The sequence below is a fragment of the Octodon degus genome, unplaced genomic scaffold (genome assembly GCF_000260255.1).
Source record: "Octodon degus isolate 3935 unplaced genomic scaffold, OctDeg1.0 scaffold00170, whole genome shotgun sequence".
Lineage (NCBI taxonomy): Eukaryota > Metazoa > Chordata > Mammalia > Rodentia > Octodontidae > Octodon > Octodon degus.
In genome coordinates, this window is record NW_004524746.1 from 1,319,245 (window position 1) to 1,339,178 (window position 19,934).

General features: G+C 33.1%; 1 protein-coding gene across 3 annotated transcripts in view; it reads left to right on the forward strand.

Moving 5' to 3' along the window:
- The window catches only part of Kcnd2 (potassium voltage-gated channel subfamily D member 2), a 540,162-nt gene that overhangs the window by 67,382 nt on the left and 452,846 nt on the right, over nucleotides 1-19,934 (forward strand). The gene's annotated exons all lie outside the window — the stretch shown is intronic.

Sequence of the window (19,934 nt, forward strand, 5' to 3'; positions counted from 1 at the left end):
GGTGGGAGAGGGTCCTGTCTATTCTGCGCCTGGGCTGGGACTGGTCCCGCCAGCGCAGGGTAGTAGGAAGCTCTCCACACACTCACTGGACCTGGGCTAGGACTGGGTCTGGAATGTACATTTTCTCAGTAGATAAATCACAACAATCAAATTAGATTCTCCAACAGACATCAATTGTAAATTAATACTTTTATATTGTCATTGACCTTTACAGTATATTGGCCATGGTGTATATATGTCATACTACACATAGCAAATTTGTGTCTTTAAGTAATTGCATTCTTTTCCAAAAAGGAATGAATTATACTTTCATTCTGAACTCAGCAGCACGTATGAATTGTTTTATTCCAAGAACACTTTAAAATACCAATTTACAATATTTACTTTTAATATGACTTATAAGTTACAGGCTGCTAAGTATTTGATAATAGATTTAGAATGATGCAAAGAGAAAGAAGTTGTTTTTCATCTTTAAATTGCATGCCCATGTGATTTGTGTGAATCTTTGAGTTGGCTGAGATTATAGTACGTAGATAGCTTCAGAAGTTATTTTGCTTTAGAGATTATTGCTCCTGTCCATGTGTAATTAAGTGAACTCATTACTATCTATAAAGCTGTACAAACTCATAGTTTAGTATAAAGAATATAAAGCCAATGATTTCAAGTCAGTTGGTTGGATAAAATTAGAAGATGTTCCAACCATTAGATTTATGAAAAATTTTAAGATTCACAATCTTCCCTCACTCATCCTGATTGAAAAGTAGCAAAATCATTGCCATACAATTAATTTGCCATAATTGAACAAACATTTACTAAGTACCTGTTGGATATTTGCTCCTGTGTTACTCTAGGATGTGCAGGCTAATATGAGTGATGTTAGAGGATAATGCAGCGTTAGATTTTTAAGAATTTTAGATATAATCTTGGTCCAATTTTCTTGCTCTATTGTCAAGACCTAGAAAATGCAAACAACTTAAATTCTCACTTCTAAAATTAGAGTTAGTACTCGAATTAGAACACACACACAAAAAACAAAATTAAAATGAGTGCATCTAAGAGCTCAGAGTAGGTGGTGAGGTGACTATATATAGTACAGTGTAAATTGTACAGATTACATTAGTGATGCCATAGAAGACTAAGTCAAGTATTATTAAGTGTAAAGTTCTTTTTTTGTCACTAAGTCTACATCATAATGCTTATTTTTTTCACAAATAAGGGCACTTTCATTGATTCCATTTGAAAGATGAGTAGAGTTCTTTATTGAGGTAACTCATAATGACCAAAGTATGATGAATACTTTTTTAATTAATTATAACATCAGTTGCAACTCATGTTGTTAGGCAACATACTTCCTTCTTTTAATAATAATATTTCCTGCTCATTTTTGCTTAAGAATGTTAAGCAAAATAACATTGGTAGTCTAAATCCTAGGCTGAACACCACCTAAAGGCTGATGAACTTCTGCATTCTCTCAGTGCCGTATAGCTGTTTGAAGACTTGCTTCTACTGTCACAATACAAAGTGTAAAGAGATACTACTTAGCAGCCTAAACACAGAAAGTGTGGGTGATGATATCAGACTTTCTTGATAGCTTTGACCATGTTTGTGTTGCTCTTTAGAATTATGGTATAAATATTGATAATATAAATATTGATAGTATTATTGAAATACCATTAATATGTCTTACAGAAACTCTAGAAATTAAATAATCTTATGTCAGTATATGGTAATCTTCATATTTTGTAAAGATTATTTGTATTTTAAATATTCACATTTATAATTTAGATATGGTTTTGCTTTTTAGTAAATACCATGGTTCAGTAGAGTAGTTCAGATATCCTCTTGCCTACTACTTTTTACCCCATCTTACTCCATAACATTAATACATGGAAATATCAGTATTTAATTTTATATTTTCTGAACTGTGGTTTCTTTCCATTTACCTAGTAAGTAGAGTTGGCTCTAATATCATTTGTCTTTTTTTTTTTTTTAACATTTTCTTTATTTAGATACAGGATCTTGCTGAGCAGTTCTAACTCATAGTGATCCTCCTATCTCAGCCTCCCCAGCCCAGGGATTATAGGCGTGTACCACCACACCCAGTCTCAGTGGCCAGCTTGGCACACCCAGGGATCCAGAGCCTAGGCAGCATGCAGTACCGGGAATCAAACTCGGGTCATTGTGCTTGCCATGCAGGTGTTGCTTAGACAACTGAGCTATCTCCCCAGCCCTAACATCTTTCTTTGTAAGGAAGCCGAAGTTGTCTATTTAATCCTTTAAATCTTTTTTCCAAATTTCTAATATCACCACAGACACTCCTCCACATTACTGTGCTTTAACTATAACATAGTCAGACAGTGCTGCTTATTTTCAAAGATACAATGATTGAATACTAATGAACTGTATGGAAGTACACTGTTTTATATAAAAGATCAAGTTAAAGTTGGGTATGGACCTTGAATCTGCTTTCCTTATTCATATATTTTCTATATTAGAAGGTATTTCCAGGGGCCTGCCAAATAGCTCAGAGAACTAAAGCACCTGCAAGCAGGGGCCAGGGACTATAATATATATATATATATATATATATATATATATGTCTACAGGGTGTTCAGGGTCTCAGGGTCTCACTACTAGATCAGACTCAGTGATTCTCCTGTTTACAATCTCCCAAGTGCTGGGATTATAGGCACACACCACCACGCCCAGTCTGAATTGCCATCTCAGTGCTCCCCAGGGATGGGGCTGACACAGCAGGACTAGGGATCGAATCCCTGGCCTCTGAGCCTGCTTGCAGGTGCTTTAATCCATTGAGCTATTTGGCCAGTCCTATATCTTGATTTAAGCCATTGAAAACACAATCATTTCCAAATGCATTTTAACTTTTATTAGTATATGTTTGTTTGTCATACAAAATGATTGCATTCACTGTAGCAAATTGATACATATACATAACACATTTCAGTTCCCTTTCTAACCCTCTTTTGACCCCCCTTTTTAGCATTACATACATTTATTTATCTTTGAATCAATTTTAAAAGTATTCATAGATGATTAAGACAAAAAATGCATTCAAGCTGTGTCAAGAAACTACTGATAGAGGGCCAGGAAGATAGCTCAGGGGACTAAGTGCCTATTTAGGCAAGCACAGAGATCACATGCTGTACCAGCCCCGCCTCTGGGTGCATTGTGCTGGCCATCAAGACCAGGAGTGGTGACTCATACCTGTAATCTCACCACTCGGGAGTGGTGGCATACACCTGTAATCTCAGGAGGCTCACTATGAGTCTGAGCTGAGTAGTGAGACCATGTACCAAATACATTAAAAAACAACAAAGAAACTACTGATGGAATATAATAATATTCCATTAAGTCTTTGTATATAAAATTGCTACTCTTCCTTTAAGAGTATTTAAATTATCAATATTGTACTTATATTCTATTTGTGTATTGTAATTAGTATGATGCTACTTTTAGAATCATGAAATATTTTATTAACACACAGATTTTAGTTGGTCAGGCATTGCATGTTGCAGTACATGTATTATAGCATATACAAATACAAATGTATGAAACTCATTTTATTTTGGTAAATACTAAAATTAAAACTGAGTCAATCAAAGTGATTCAGGCCCACTTCAAGCTTTATAGTCAGTTAACACTACTTATGAAATAACACTCATTATGAAAATTTGAATTGTGTGCATATGCCAGTGACTGAAGTTACACAGGACTTCATTTGGGAATATTGATATGCAGTGCCATGAGATCAGTCTACTAAGTGTAGAGGTATGAGTATCACAAAACAAAGAGTTCTCCTATGAGAGTTACAGAGGGCATTTACATTGGGGAAGTTTCAGAAACATTCACAGAGGTTGTATCTCTTTAGTCTAGCTTACTTTTAGGATGAAATAAATGTGATGCTGCTAGCATTCAAGATTGGAAAGGACACATAGGGGTTAAAAGATACAAAGTCTACAAGTGTGAGAATTTGAAACATCTAAGAGATGATGAGTGTTTCCATATGTGTGAAGCTTGTGGTACATCCAAGATCAAGAGTTGAAAATGGATTATTAAGTCCACTCTGCAGAAGGACTTTCATGTTATATTGTCGAAGACAAGAATCACTAAAGAATTTCAAGTCAGGAAATAACAATGTGGCTATTCTATGAAAAAAGTGATTGAAGTGTTTAGCACTGAAACCAAAATGCCAGTGAGACTGAAGGTAGAGTTAAGGAGTGCCCAATCTGTAATACTTTCCAAGAAATAAATGGAATCTTTGTCATTACTGTATTTATGAATTTATTCATTGAGCCATTCATATGATTTTTTGTAGGATTTTTTTTGTTAGAGGTACTAAAAGCACGCAATACGAAACACGGACTCAGCTCTCCATTATTTTTACTTAGTTAGGAATTACCAAGAAGTAAACTAATAATCGCACTACTGTGCAGCAAGTGAAGATTTACCAATCTCAAAAGGTAGTTTAGTGTAATTTGAATTTATTAGTGAAGCAAAATACCTAAATAATCATTTGGTAGCTCGGTTTTTGTCAGTATTTTTGTGTGCACATTTTTAGAGCAGTTATTTGTTAGAAAATTTATGAGTTTAAACCATATGGCTAAGGGCTTCATATTTGTGGTCAAATTATACTGTCCATATATTTGAATATTATTTGCTATTAATCATTAAAACTATGTTGATGTGTTTGCATTTTAAATTTAGAAATATCTCAGATTAGAAATAGATTACATATGTGAAAATACATTCATTGCATATTATAATATATTTTTCTTTCATTTATTTAACTTTTCTTTCTAGTCTTTTTCTTTACATTCACTGTCTAATGTTTTGGTTATGTCCAGTGTCCATACTCTTTCCTTGCTATGCTTCTTTAAATTCTTAAGAAACAGAATTTTGAGGGGTTGGGGAGATGGCTCAATGGAATAAGTGCTTCCCTGGCAAATGCAAGGGCCTGAGTTCAATCCCCAGTTCCGCAAAATAAAAAAGAATTTTGAATATACTTATGCCCTCACCAGTCCCTGTTCACATAATAAATATTTATTAAGTACTATACTCAGAAAATTTCTAAAGTGTCAATATGTATTAAATATATCCCAAGCAAATAGCAAAACTCAACAGAGGTGAAATTCATAATAATTAGAAAATATGAATAGGAAATTGTAACAAGAATACCCATAAAAGTGGTAAGATATTACAAATAGAGACAAGCAAGCCTAAAGATTCATAGGCACTAATTAATCAGTATATTGGTAAGGCTTGATTCTGTGTGTCTGGAGAATGCATAAAATCACATATGGTGTCCTACTGGGATGGGGTTGTTAAACCTTAGCTCTAGCCTTAAGTTTTTTATGGAGTGTTAGTTTGCTTAGACATTGGCAGATAGTGTTTTTAATAAGAAGGGGCATATGAATAAACTTTCAAACTTTTAAGAATGTCCGTTTTCAGAGAACAGAGGATGGTCTGAGAAGGCGAGAAGAGGAAGATAATATAAAAAGATATAGTTATTTTAGTACCAAGTGAATGCATTAAACACTTATTTTTGTGATTTCTTTAAGATACTTTGAATATTTATGTTTTGTACACAGACGACATATGGAAATGATACAGAACTTTTAGAAAGTAAATTAATTCACATAGTATAGTACCTATTCACCTATGTTGATAAAAAATGAGTTACAGATTTTTATGGCAATCAGTGATATCAAACGAACACAAATATATAATAAATGATCTTTGTTAGCTAGTTAATTTTCAGTTTCTGTATCTTAAGTAACTCAGTGCCATGATATGTAGTAATTTTGGCTTGATGAGAAACAGTCTGTTATAATAAATGATCTTTGAGTGTTAGGTCAATAATTAGACTGATAACTTTAAATTCTAAATAGTATTAGAACTTCCTTTGGTATAAGTGTAGCATAGTTTTTAGCAAAAATAAGCAGTTTTAAAACAAAGGCATTGATCAATACTATGGCTGTATTTATAAAGCTAAAATAGAGACTTGAAGAAGAAACTGATAGTGTTTTATAGTAGAATCAGCCTTCTGAAGAGAACAGTGTCACTCTGAAGTGAGATTAGTAGAGAGTATCACTGCTGCAGTGGAGTTGCATGAGTTGTGATGTGGGGACCATTTTTGGTTACAGAGGCCACTCAGTCTCAGAAGAAAGCGGGCGTCAAGGGGAAGGCAGAATAATACCTGTAAAGTTAGGGGCCATGGGTTTCTAAAGGTTTTGTTAATTATGCATAATTGATTTTTTTTAAAGAGACAAGCTTGATAAACGATATATAGTTGAGCACACATAAAAATTTACACGTGAAAGTACCTGTGAGAGCATGGTTTCCTTAAGTCAGTGTACTGTTAAGGTATTATTTGTATATAAATTTAAATATTTATATTGGGTAAATTTATGCCATTTTCTTTACTATTCAAATATGTACTATTGATTGGGAAAAACTATTTTAAAATTTACCTGCCCATATTTTCTTTTGCGTTTCCTGAAAAGAGCACTTAAATTAAATGTAACTTTTTAAATATAGTTCATTAATGAATACTTCATTACTTTATGGCAGCAAATGGAACAGAAGAATGGGACCTATTTTATGCTTTGTTCGTTGACAGCTGGATATAAAAACACATTTCTGAGTGAATTCCATAAAAAGTACAAAGGGCAAAGTGATTACATATAATGTTAACATGAGTATAATTTCAAGTAACTCTTTCAATTACCACAGTATGCTTCACTGTGCATAAACATTATTAAACACTTGTGCAAAATTAAAGGTAATAATTTTCAGCCATTATTCAATAAAGAACATATTTTATCTTATATTCAAAACACAAAATTGGAAGAACTCTTAAAGTTGTACAGATACTTATATTCAGATTCAGTCAGACTATGGCTAGAAAATAATATATAAAGATAAACTTTTTCAATTTTTCTTTCATACATTCTACAAATATGTATTGAGAGCCATTTGTCTGTACTCTTATCTTGTTCACCAAAATTCTGGAATACAGCAGCATGATTTGCCCTATTTATTTCTGTATACTTGGGTGATTAACAGTGTCTGGATCATAGTTGGCGTTCCATAAACATTGGCAGGTACTATCCTAAGTGATGGGTGTGTGCTTGTGCCCAGTGCTAGCATAGTGTGCTGCCTTAATGTCTAGTGCAGTGGGAGGGGTAGCTTAAAAAATCAAATAGAACCTTAAATATTTAGTTGTAATTGTTAAGTGATATGAAAGTTTATCTTTTATATTTTGGAAATGCTTCTTTGTTGATAGTAAGTCTCTCTTACACATTATAATGAAGCATATACTTTGAAAGGTTTAATAAAATGTTTAGAATCAAAAGGAGAAAAGATTTTTAAAAAACAGAATGTAAGACTTTTTTTGCAGTTTACATTCTAGAGTCAAAAGTGTGACTTTAACATGGCTACCCATAGTGCCCTATTAACATAAAAGGTCTTTCCATTGCAGATTACATAATACATGAGTTACATTGAACCTTCACATGTTACTGTTCAACTTGAATTTTCACTTGTGAACCTAGGAGGAACTCCTGACTACACAATTCAGCCTGCGTTTGACAGCATTTTCATTTGTACATTTATCTAAAGTGATTCATGGGCTGGGGAGGTAGCTCTGTAGAATAAGTGCCTGCCTGGCAAGCGCAGGGTCCTGAGTTCAATCCCAGTAAATTTAGGAATTAATAAACATATAGGGAATAGTTCTGATATCAGCCACAAGATATGCTGTTGGACATCTTTATAACCTTCCTGTATTCATTTGATTTTTTTCAGGAAGGAATGGAAACTTACTTGTGCCCAGTGCTAGCATAGTGTGCTGCCTTAGTGTCTAGTGCAGTGGGAGGGGTAGCTCCCACTTAGATTTTTGAATGAGCTACATTACAGACAAAATCCTTATCTGTAGAAAGTGCTTTATTTTATGACGTTGTAAACATAACATGGTACTTTAAAATATTAGGTTATAGATCTCTTTGAAGTTTTAAGAAATTGCTTTGTATATAAAAATTTGTGAAAATATCTGTATCATAAGGTGATCCATATCTCACTGAGCTCTTTCTCCTGGCTTGAGCTTGGTCAGCATGCTTTAGCAAGTATGACCCCAAATCTGTGGTGTTCTCCCTGATCACACGGAGCTCCTACCAGAATCTGTAGCATGTATTCACTTGCCAGGAATTTCATCTTAATTTTTCCAAAGTTTCCTGTTATTCTGCCTGATACAGCCCTTGTATTTCATGAAAGCTCCTGATATGATGTTATAGCATTCCCAACTGGAATCTAGCAGTGTCTTTTACTAATTTAATCTTTATTAATAGTTTCCCTTGTTTAGTTCCACATACTACAGCTCTAAATGAAGTGTCGATATAAAAGGATTTCCCAAAGGCTTACATAACAGCATCTATGAGGAATGTTCAGTATTTGATGGTATTTGTTGAATGCTAGCTTTATGCTATGCTCTGCATGTTACTTCATTTAATTTTTGAAACAATTTTCAGATAGATAAAATTAAAGTCACTTTATATCTGAAGATCTTGGTAGCTGCATAGTAAATTACCAGCTACCATTCAGCTGCTAAACAGCAAAGATGAGAGTCTAAAACATGTAATCTCTTTACATGGTAAGCATATTTAGGCACTGTGATGTGAGTGGATGGATGCACAGGTTGAATTATAGGGCACAAGGAAATGGTTTATCTTAATGAATGATGAATGATCACTAAATAAAATATATCTAAATATCAAAGAAGAAAAATGATTACACATGGAGGTCAATTTGTAATCTCTAGATTGCTTATTATTTTCACATTATAGCTTTAAAATAGGAAAATAATTTTCTGAGTATAAAAAACATAGATTTAGCTGCTAGAAAGATTCTTCTAGAAGATTCTTTTGGAGTCTTCTTCTAGTAGCATAGAATCTGTTTCTAAACATAGATTTAGCAATATTTTCCATTTAGAATGGAGATTGTCAGAACTTACCAGAGGCCTGCAGGCTGCCCAGAGTGTGCCAAAGCTCTTAAATAGCTCCAGGAATCTGTGCCTGTGCAGACGGGGCCCACAGATCGCAGCTTTCCTGTGTCCTGAGGCCACTCATAGTCCTCCTATGAGTTCTTAAAAGTTTGGACCGGCACCAGCAGAAGCTCCATGCCTACCCACTTGGGGTAAGGAGGGTCAGAGCTTACCAGAGTCCCACAGGCAGTCCAGAGTCATTTATTGTCTTAAATATATATTTTCTATTCTATAAACTATTGTAATAGGTAATATTAGAATAACTGCTTATTTAATAATGATGAAATTCAGCTTTCAGTACTTTTTAACACTTCATGTTTTATCTTGCTAAAGTCATCTGGTAAATGATATAAAAATATATTTCTATAAATTGTTCAATTGGTTACTTACTTGCCTTGCTTTAATTCAGTTAGGAATTCGCTTAATGTAGATAATAGGCAGCTACTGCAATCTACTGTCATGGAAATAAAATAATATTGTGTGATAAGATGAAACTGTGAGATAATGAAAATATAACTAGTTTAGTATATATTTATAAGTACCACACACCTTCTGATTGAGAATCTTAAGATGAATTTTCCTAGCCATTTCAAAATTAAGTTAAATAATAAAAATTTATAAAAAGGATTTTAGTATTTTTTCAGAACATAATCTACTGATTGTATGAATTTTTATACAAAAATTAATTTATTTGTTACATTTATTATCTTATGTGGATTAAAACATGCTAACTCACACTTTCACCTGTGTCAAAACTATTCTTCTAAGTTCAAAAGAATTAGATATTAGCATTAATCAAAGTATATTATGATTATTATTTTTAAAAATTTTATTGAGAAACAAATATCAATGAGACAGTTTTACAACTGATTACTGGCACATTTACAGTAATTAATACATTGCATATTGTTGTCTTAGTGGTTATTCATTGTACAAGATGCAGACATGATATCCTCTCTCAAATGCTATTGTAACAAACTTGTCTATTCATTGAATTAAGAGAGTGGAGCTGTGTATCTATCTTAACTGTTTTGAGTATACAGATACAAAAGGTTCCTTCATTTCTATTGCATTTCTATTGCACTTTTTTGGTTAGTTTTGTCAGAGATGGACCTTCCATTGTCATTTAAATATTGTAGGTGCTTGAATTCAGCAGATCTCCCAATAGAGTCCAGTAGTCCATAATAGTAGTGGGTTTTCTGTAAGACTGGCAATGTCCAAAGTTGTTGACTTGAGCTTTTTACAGCTCAGCATATTAAAGTGGCTTTACTTTTTGATACAGGGTCTCACTACCAAGTTTGGACTCGTAATGATCCTCCTGTTTGAGCCTCCCAAGTGCTGTGATTACAGGTGTGCACCACCACATCCCATTCTGGGGCTGGCACGGCATACCTGGGATTCTATGGCCAGCACTGCATGTAGTAACAGGGATCAAACTTGGGATCTTGTGCTTGCCAGCCAAGCACTTAGGCCACTGAATTATCTCCCCAGCCCAATTTTTGCCAAAACTCTTCATTGTTTCATGTATTTAAAAATAATTAAAATAAATAAATAAAAAATTTAAAAAATAATCGCTGAAGTCTATCTTCCAAAATATTTCCTGAACAACTTTTTAGCATCTTAACATACTACTACATTTTTAAAAATACATCTTCAAATATCATGCAAATAAAAAATCTTTTAGATTTTCTGTGAATAAGTTATGATTAAAATTTTGCTTGCTATAGGATAAGACGTAGAGGATTATTAGAAGTCCTCAATATGCTCACAAGAATTAAAAGAGTTTTAAATCCATGTCACATGAACATTAAGAAGGGTGAAACACTCATGACTATTTAGCTAAAAGAATATAATATTTAACAATTAAGATAGATATTTTGCAAATATTTGAATGCTTGTCACTTCATAGAGCGATTGTTTTTATTATGGGCATTATGGAATCTACAGATAACTTGGTGGTTACAGACACACTAATGTCTCTTCATCAATATGACTTTTCTAATTTAATGTTTCAGCTGTATAATTAGTTACTTTATATTCTGATCGTTTTCATTTCTCTGATATATATCACCTGTGTTTCTGGGAAAATTATATATCTTTATGAGAGGAAAATTGTTCCTGACTTGGACACCTATTTCTGTCAAGATTGGTAGTAAAATGAACTTCTGAGAAACCACAGACAAAACCATTCAGTGATACTTAGTAAAACCACTCTTCCCAATTTTATAGTTAGTGCTGAGAGTCTCAGCATCATAGCTGTTGTATGAAACTGTAGCTTCCAGTCTGGTCATTTACTCTTCAGTGAGGTCAAGAGAATATGTATTTTATCACATTCTCAAAGTGTAGTAAGGTACTAAGTACAGTAATAGATGCAATTTATTTGTATCACCCCAAGGACCCATGTCACAGTTAGACATTATGAGCCTTCCTACTATGTACACAACTTCAACTTAAGAGTTCAATCTATTCTGCTGTAAATAAAAAGAAGCTAGCTTTTTAACATTTCCCCACTCTTTCCCCAAGAGTAGGGTAAAGTCATGGTTCAGGAATCCATTCTCCAAGACGGATGTGTCAAGCACTACCCTATGCAAAGAAAAGATGCCTCCTTGAACATTTCAGCTGATAGTTTTAAATCCCTGTTGAGTCACACTTTCATGCCCTTTGAGGAGGTCAAGGCTGAATGGGAAGTAATTCAGCTAGGAGGAATATACAGGGCTTAGATACCGGGACAGGTATCGTCTATGACTTTTTAAAATTTTTTTCCTTTTTTTCCTCTTCCCTGACAGCAACAGTAGTGAGATTCTCACCTTATTACAGATTCTTCAGTTATTTCAGTAGAAGCACAGATTACTAGATTCATTCAGATCATGTTTTTTTTTTTTTTTTTTCTCTTTGGCTCAAATACTTAAATTTAGAAAGGCACAGAGAAAGTATCACGCACTATGTTAAGTACTTAAAATGTATCTTACTGTAAAAATTCACATACATCTGTCTTGTATTTGATTATCTTTTATTGTTTAAGGTAGAGTAAACATAGTTACTCTTGAAAAAAATTCCAGCCAAGTTCATTTTTTACAATATTTATTCAAAACCAAAACAAAATTGTCGTAAAACTTAATTTAAGGGTAAGTTGGATAATGAAATTGGACATTTCCAAAACTAAGCATCTATTGTTCTATTAATAATCATCCTATTTTCCCATTCCAATCTCTTTACATGGAGATTTTACCTGGATTGTCATATGGCCTTCAAGATGAAAGAATCACATTTTAAAGAAATTTTATTTATTTATTTTTAATGTATTTGGTTGTTACAGGGTCTCACTACACAGCTCAGATTCATAGTAATCCTCCTGTCTCTCAGCCTCCCCAGTGCTGGGATTACAGGCGTGAGCCACTATGCCCAGACTCTGTGGCCAGCAGGGATCGAAACATGGTCTCTGCACATGCCTAAGTTTGCCTAAGCAGGTGTTTTAGTCCTCTCAGTTATCTCCCTGGCCCCTTGATATATATGTTTTGCTTGAGGTATTTTCAGTTCTCTGGACACATTCTTTGATAAATAACTTTCTTGTTTTAAGACATTGTTCTGTGAAAACAGGTTCTATGTATGGTAAAGACATATATTGTCTACAGACAATTAGTATATTAATATAGTTAGGGTTATAATTTTCATTTCTTAAATGGATGACTATGATAACCATTTGGATTATAAATTTCATTTATATCAATAAAATCTTTCTCTATGTAGAAGTAGTTAGGTTTATTTCATTTATCTTCCGATTGAATACCTTTCTGGAATAGTTTTCCTAACAGAACAAAACTAAAAATAATGAGGCAGAAAGTCTCCCTGAAGTTTACAGACACAATCATTGCATAAGTATCCGGTAGGAGGAGCCAAATAAGTGGAGATGAGGATGAGCTTGCTGAATGAACCTAGATCTTACAATGTAACTCTCATGAGCAATACAACGTTCAAACTTCTTTAAAAAAGTTCTAATAAATTGTCAGTTCAGCAAGATTCTGTTTATAATACAAACCATATTCCTGTTTGAAAAGGGAAGACTGATTATATAATGAATTTAGTTAGCATTTATTTTGGTCGACTTTTTGTCTTTTTAGAATTTACATAACAAAAGAATAAAGAAAATTATAGGAGCTTTCCCCTTTGTATATTGCTTTCAACCACAAGATGTGACCCATACCTTTAAAACAATGCAGTTATTTTCAAACAAGAGCATGTATATTTTATTTTTCTATCTGACAAACCAAGTGTTACTTTTATTTATTTAGCCTTCAAGAGTAAGCTATCTAAAATATTCAGGACATTGTGAGAGAATTCCCACATAGGTGGTAATTTTTATTCTTGAAGTTGGAGTTATTTTAAATCTTGTAGATAAGCAAAGATCATCAGTTTTAACGTGTATATAGCCAAACATCAGAGTCTACTGAAGACTCTATTTAATGAGGCTCTGTCAGCTTAGTATATACATTGGGGGTGATATGAATTGCCAGAGAGAACATAGGTGTGAAAGTTCAGAGATCTAGATTCTGATTATAAATAAGTTGTTAAATGTCATTTGTTTCCTTTTCTTATGAAATTTAGGAGGTTATGTTTGTGTTAGAGATGAGAAGAATTTTTCTCCCTATCTAGAGTAGTATCTTCAATAACTTTTAGTGGCTAAACCAAAGGACTAAGCTGCCTACGTGTATATAATACACATAAGCACACATGTATATAAAGAATGCATATAATGATAAAGAACACAGATAAAGAACAGTGTTTGGAGGAAAATAATAATTGACAACTTACAAAAGTTTTAATGAAGTATATTTATTGTTTTGTAAATAAACTTTGTTTTCTGACATAATATGAAGGTCTTGTTCTTTCTGAGACCTGTCTCTAAGATACAGTGTTCTTTTGAAGTTTAAAAATTTCTATCGAGCTGTACAGAGTAAGGTCTATTTGAAAATAATACATTGACATGCTGAATCAAAAATGTCAAGTTGTTCTACATTTCAGAGTTTCACAGTAATAAAAATTATTTTTTATGTATTAAATATAACATCTTTACACAGGAAAGTCTTGATATAAAAATCTTTAGAAATTTGAAGAGTTTAATAATATCTCTGAGAACTTAGAATTTGTTATTCATGGTTACCATACTCTTTATGCATCTGATTATGAGCTTTTCATTGTCTCATAATTTTATTCCTATTTTTTTATTGTGTCACAATGTGATACATAGGAGTCCAAAACATAATTAAACTGTTAAAAAATCTTCATAATTTAGACGTAGTATTTGGATTTTGTTTGTGTTTTGTACCCCTTTTTACTCATCAGGTAGAAGAAAGTACAGTTCTAAATTACAAAGTTAAGCTTAGCCTGAACTACTTTGAGGTATAAAAATTTAAGGGCTTTGTCTATCCTTGCTTTCTTTTCTTTTCTTTTCTTTTCTTTTCTTTTCTTTTCTTTTCTTTTCTTTCTTATTCAGTACCAGGGCTTGAACTCCAGATCCTGCGCTTGTCTGGCAGGCCCTTATTCTACTGAGCCATCTCCCTAGCCCTCTTGTTTACATTTCTGTCTTCAGCATTTTAAAGCAAAGATATGTATTTTAGAGAATAGTATAATGGTGTTTTAAAGTTACTTGTAAAATGGTGTACCTCTTTTCTTTCATTTCTTATAGGTCTAGTATATCTTAGGGATATTTTATCCACCTCATTGTTTTATCTGGGGAAAAAACTTTATTTTTTCAGACTTTAGAGATTTGTCTATGTATATGGACTCAATACTGCTTTTAAGTTGACTTTAATTTTATGTATGTTAAATTATTAGAATATAAAGTAGTAATGGTTTAATCAGTGAACATATATTCAAATACACTTATGATTATCTGTACATAGATGTTTAAAGATTAGAAGCCTCATTGACAAGAAATATAATTTATAATTTTAACATTGTTATTTTAATTGCTGTGTAATCTCAGGCAATATTAAATAAGCTTAACTTTCAATGTTCTCATTGTAAACTATGTAAAAGCTCCCATATTACTGCATTATTCACTCACAGAATAGAAAATTGACAGGGGAAATACAGAAGGAATGCAAGCACTTACATATGAGATTAGGTTGCATAACCTTTAAGGTTCTCCATAATTGTGAGATGTTGTCCTACATACAGAATGATTAATTATCCTTTATGTATAAACCATCATATTTCAATTATTAAAGACAAGTTTTCTTTAGCAGTGTATGTATGTTTGTGCAGACAAGTAGCATATAACTTTGACCAAGTTTGTATTCTTCTCTTTCCAGAGTAAATATTTATTAAACAGCTGCCATATGTCTGTACAGTTCTTGAGCACTTCGAATTTATTGAGAAAGCACATATATGTACATATATACAAGAGTACATGCCTAAATTATTTAAACAGTAGAAAGTCATACATGCTACTGAAAACATACAGTGAAGGAAAGGGGCAAAGGATTAGATAGTCAGATTTGACCTCAGTGAAAAGGTGACATCTAACAAAGTCTTGATTAAGTTTAGGAGAATAACCAAGTCAATATTTGGTAGACAGCATCCTAAGAGGTTTTGACCAGTGCAAGAATTTAAAGTATGAACCTGCCCTGTGTTCATTGATTAGCCAGAAAGTCAAGTTGTCTGTAGGTAAATGAGCGAGTGACCAATTGCATCAGAAAGGAAATTGAGCCTTGTACTCAGTATTGTGCCTTTGTGGTGCTTGTAATTCCTTGAGTTTATTTTGAAATGCAGAACTATTAGAGGATTTAAACCTAAAGTGTGTTTTGATCTGCCACATTTTATTAGAAACACTCTGTTCATAGCATGGAAAATAATTCAGAGATACAAGAATAAAAACTAGTTAAAAGCTGATGACAGTAATATAGGTTTAGTGATATGATGGTAGCAGCTGAAAGTTGGAGAAATAGTTGCATTCTGTATATACATTAAGATGTGATAACACCATTTCTAAAACATTGGATATGTGTATACGAGAAAGGAATTAGAAATGAAGCCAAGATTTTTGTCTTAGTAACTGAAAGAATGGAATTGACATCCACTTAAATGAGAAAAAATCTGAGCAGTGAGGAGATAATTTTGTTGTGTTGATAAAATATTTAATATCTTGAGGGCTGGCAAGCTAGCTTAGTGGCCTAAGCTCCTCTTTAGGCAAGCCTAGGGTCTGAAGTTCAATCCCAGTTACCACAAGCAGCACCCCCACCAACACTGAGCCAGTGACTGAGACTGAGACTGGATGTGGTGGTACGTGCCTGTAATCCCAGTGCTTGGGGAGGCTGAAAACAGGAGGATCATAATGAATCCAATCTGTGTAGTGAGACCCTGTACCAAATACATTTACACACACACACACACACACACACACACACACACACACATATACATATATTATCCTCAATGGATTTGTCAGGAGGAAGATATGGAAATGTGAGTTCAAAGTTCAGAAAACATAAAACATGTCTGGTTAAGAAATAGAAATGCAAATTTGGATTACATGGGCAAAGTGCTGCCATTGAAAAGCAGTTGATGATTGAGGTCACAGAAAAATCGATGTAGACAGAGAAGAAAAGATGGCAAAGAACTGAGCTACAGGAAACTCAGTAAGTGGTCTAGAAGATGAGAATAAAACAATAAATTGAAAAGGAGCAATGATAGAACCAAAGAACCAAGGGTGAGGTGCAGGGAAGAATGTAAGTCCAGGGAAGAATGTTTATGGATTATACACTTGATGTTCGTAAGCCAAATATCATTAAGGACTACACTGTGACTCTTTGCTTTTGCAGTTGGATTTCACTAGTGCTTTTAAGAAAAATTTTGGTATGATGATTAGGAATAAAACCCAATTGCAGAAAAATAAGAATAAGATGAATGGAATTTTGTTGTTGAGTGTACTTGTGTATCTCTTGATGTTTTGCCATCAAAGATTTGCTAAGGCTAGTGAGTAAAATGAGGTTTGAAGAGTCATTTTAAGAACAAGCGAGAAAATCACTATTGTGTGGCAGTCATATCCAGAACATTGGGAGAAAATAATGGTAAAAAAGGTGTCTTTCCAATACATGGTTCTTGAATGGATGATAGGAAATTAATACATAGGAGAAGGTTTAGAAATTAGTAAATGTTACTTAGCTCCAAAAACTTGATAGACAAAAGAGGGTATGGGTTCACTGATGGAGAGATGTAGAATATAGCTATGAAAGTTGCTACAGGTGCTTTCTAATTGCTTCAGTTTTCTCAGTGGAGAAAAAGACAAAATCATTGGCTGCAGTACTATCATGGAGAGCTGAAATTTAGTAAGAAGGCAGAAAATATATATGAAATAGTCCTTAAAGATTGTGGAAAGTGCATTAATTAGTAAAATAAAATATTCTGGGCAACTTAATCCTTAAGAGTTTGGCAAATTAAAGTGATAACAGAGTTACTTGTTTCTGTGTGTAATTTTATTTGCACAAGTGCAGTTGCTAAAAGACAGAGGAATAGATTTGAGAAAGGTTATAATTTAAAAAAGTTTAAAAAAGCTTGAGGTACATTGAAAAAGTGTGTAGGATCAATTGATTGAAACTATTGGTGGAATCAAATTGTTTAGTTCAGATAGGTGGAGGATAAGATGTGTAGAGATGTTTATGAATCTTTTCTGTATAAAATATTTATATAGAAATTGTCAATTAAACCAGGAATCATGTTGAACAGAGTAGCAGTTTAGTTAAGAGTTAAAATAGTTGAATAATAAGAGACAGTTAATTTCAAGGTCATTAAATGACTATAGCAGTGAAGGAAATGAGCAGTATAATCTGATGGCCAGAGATAGCAAATTACAATTTACAAGGAGAAAAGAATGCTTAAGAAATGATTGTAACAATCGATGTGGCCATCTGTTAATGTGACCTTTTTGATGAAAGGGCATCATTTATGTGACTTTTAAAACTCTTATATTTACTATAATGTAGGAACTCATTAAGTAATGACAGTTATTTCACTTGTGTTAATATTCAGAATAGACAAGGTACTTCATGTGCAAAATGTCATGTAAATACTGAGGGATTAAAAGTTTTAAAATCAGTATGAACAAGTGAAGAAGTTGTGGATTCTTTTTATAACTCTACACCTTGTGAATTGAGTTTTTTTAATTAAGGAGTTTTACCACCGAAAAGATGGTAAAAGTAACTATCCGACAGAATTGTTGTGAGGGATAAGGATGATGATGTATATAAAGCACTTGACACAGAATAAGCATTCAATTAATGGTAGATTGTTCCTCAGTCATTCAGATATTGAATATTTACCGGGGACTGTAAGGAAGACAGACTTTTGAGGTACAGAAGTTCTATTTTTATCACCAGCGATAAATGATTCATGAACTCATTCATATACCAACTGTGTTTTTTCAGTGACTAGAGAATGTGCTGTGGATTTTGTTTTTCTAATTTCTAGCCGCATGTCACTTGTTAAACACTTACAGGGAGCAAATTTAAAAGAAAATCTGGAAATTATTAATGTCTACAGTAAATATAAATGTATATTTCTAATTTCATTTAAAATTGTATAAATATATAAATATGATTGCATAGCAATTAAGTACATGAAATAATTAAGTATGTAGTGTTATATGAATAATAGAATGCAAATAATTAAGTGATAAAGTAATATGGTTCAAGAATATCCATATTCTGTTAATATGCTTACACTAACTACTGTTGAGTAAGTATAGTGGCTTATACAAAAATCTGAAAAATCATTGAGCTTTTTTTCTCAGTCTTATGTGACATGAGGGCAATAGAAAGTGATCCAAGAAAACAAGACAATTAATTAAAGTTGTATATTGGGATGGAGGCAAAAACTCTAGTCAATATAATCATTGCATTGAGACACCTAGAACTTCTGCCATCCTAGAATCTGTTGGTCTTCTGTTTAGTACTTTGCATATGCCAAGTAGAAGAATATAAAGAAGCAGAGTTCATGAAATTCTTACAAAGCACTTCGGGTCAGATCTTAAAAGTGTTGAACACGATTGCTCATGTGCTATTGGCTAGAATTAGTCTGATGGCCTACAGAGGTCCAAAGAACCTAGAAATGCAATTTTATCGTATGGTAAGAAGAATGCCAGCTTGTGGATGAGCTATCCAATGTATTCTGGTGTATATATTACTAGAAGTTAAATTACAAGGTAGATATGGACTCTGTGGCACTGTAAAATTACAGATCATTTTAAATATGTGACTTTACCTGGTGGGCCTACAGATAGGGCTTGAAAGACACAGGAAATGTTGTTCATCGTAGAAACTTACGCATATATTTTAGGGAGCACATAGTAGCAGTAGTGTGAGCGAGTCTGTAATACATTCTAACTGTGAATTTGTCTGAAGGAGAAGTCAGCTGTCTAATAATGAGGCATAAGAGAAATCCTCAGATACAAATACTGAAAATAAGTTGAGCTAGACTAATGTCTGTATTAAATACTAGATGAAGGAACTGTGATTATTACAAACTATATTTTAAGTAATTTTTAACAACAGGTAAGTAATGTTGGTAATACATTTAGTTGAAACATTTATAGCAAACACATGTATACATAATACCATTTTACATCTTGAAATTTAATTTTGTACTAACTTCAGTGGGGGGTTTTCATGTGAAATTCAGTGTTTTCATGTGGTATTTAGTGTTGGTTCTTTTCATAAAAAGCAGTGTATAAGCTGTATGTGTACACAATCTAAAGAACATATAATCTTTTTGCAATGCGAAGATGCAGCTGTCATTCTGGATATCAGTGATAGATCCAAAACATCTTCAGAGTTTAAAGGAATGTTTTAAGTAATACAGTTGAAAGCAGCCAAAAGATTTTTCA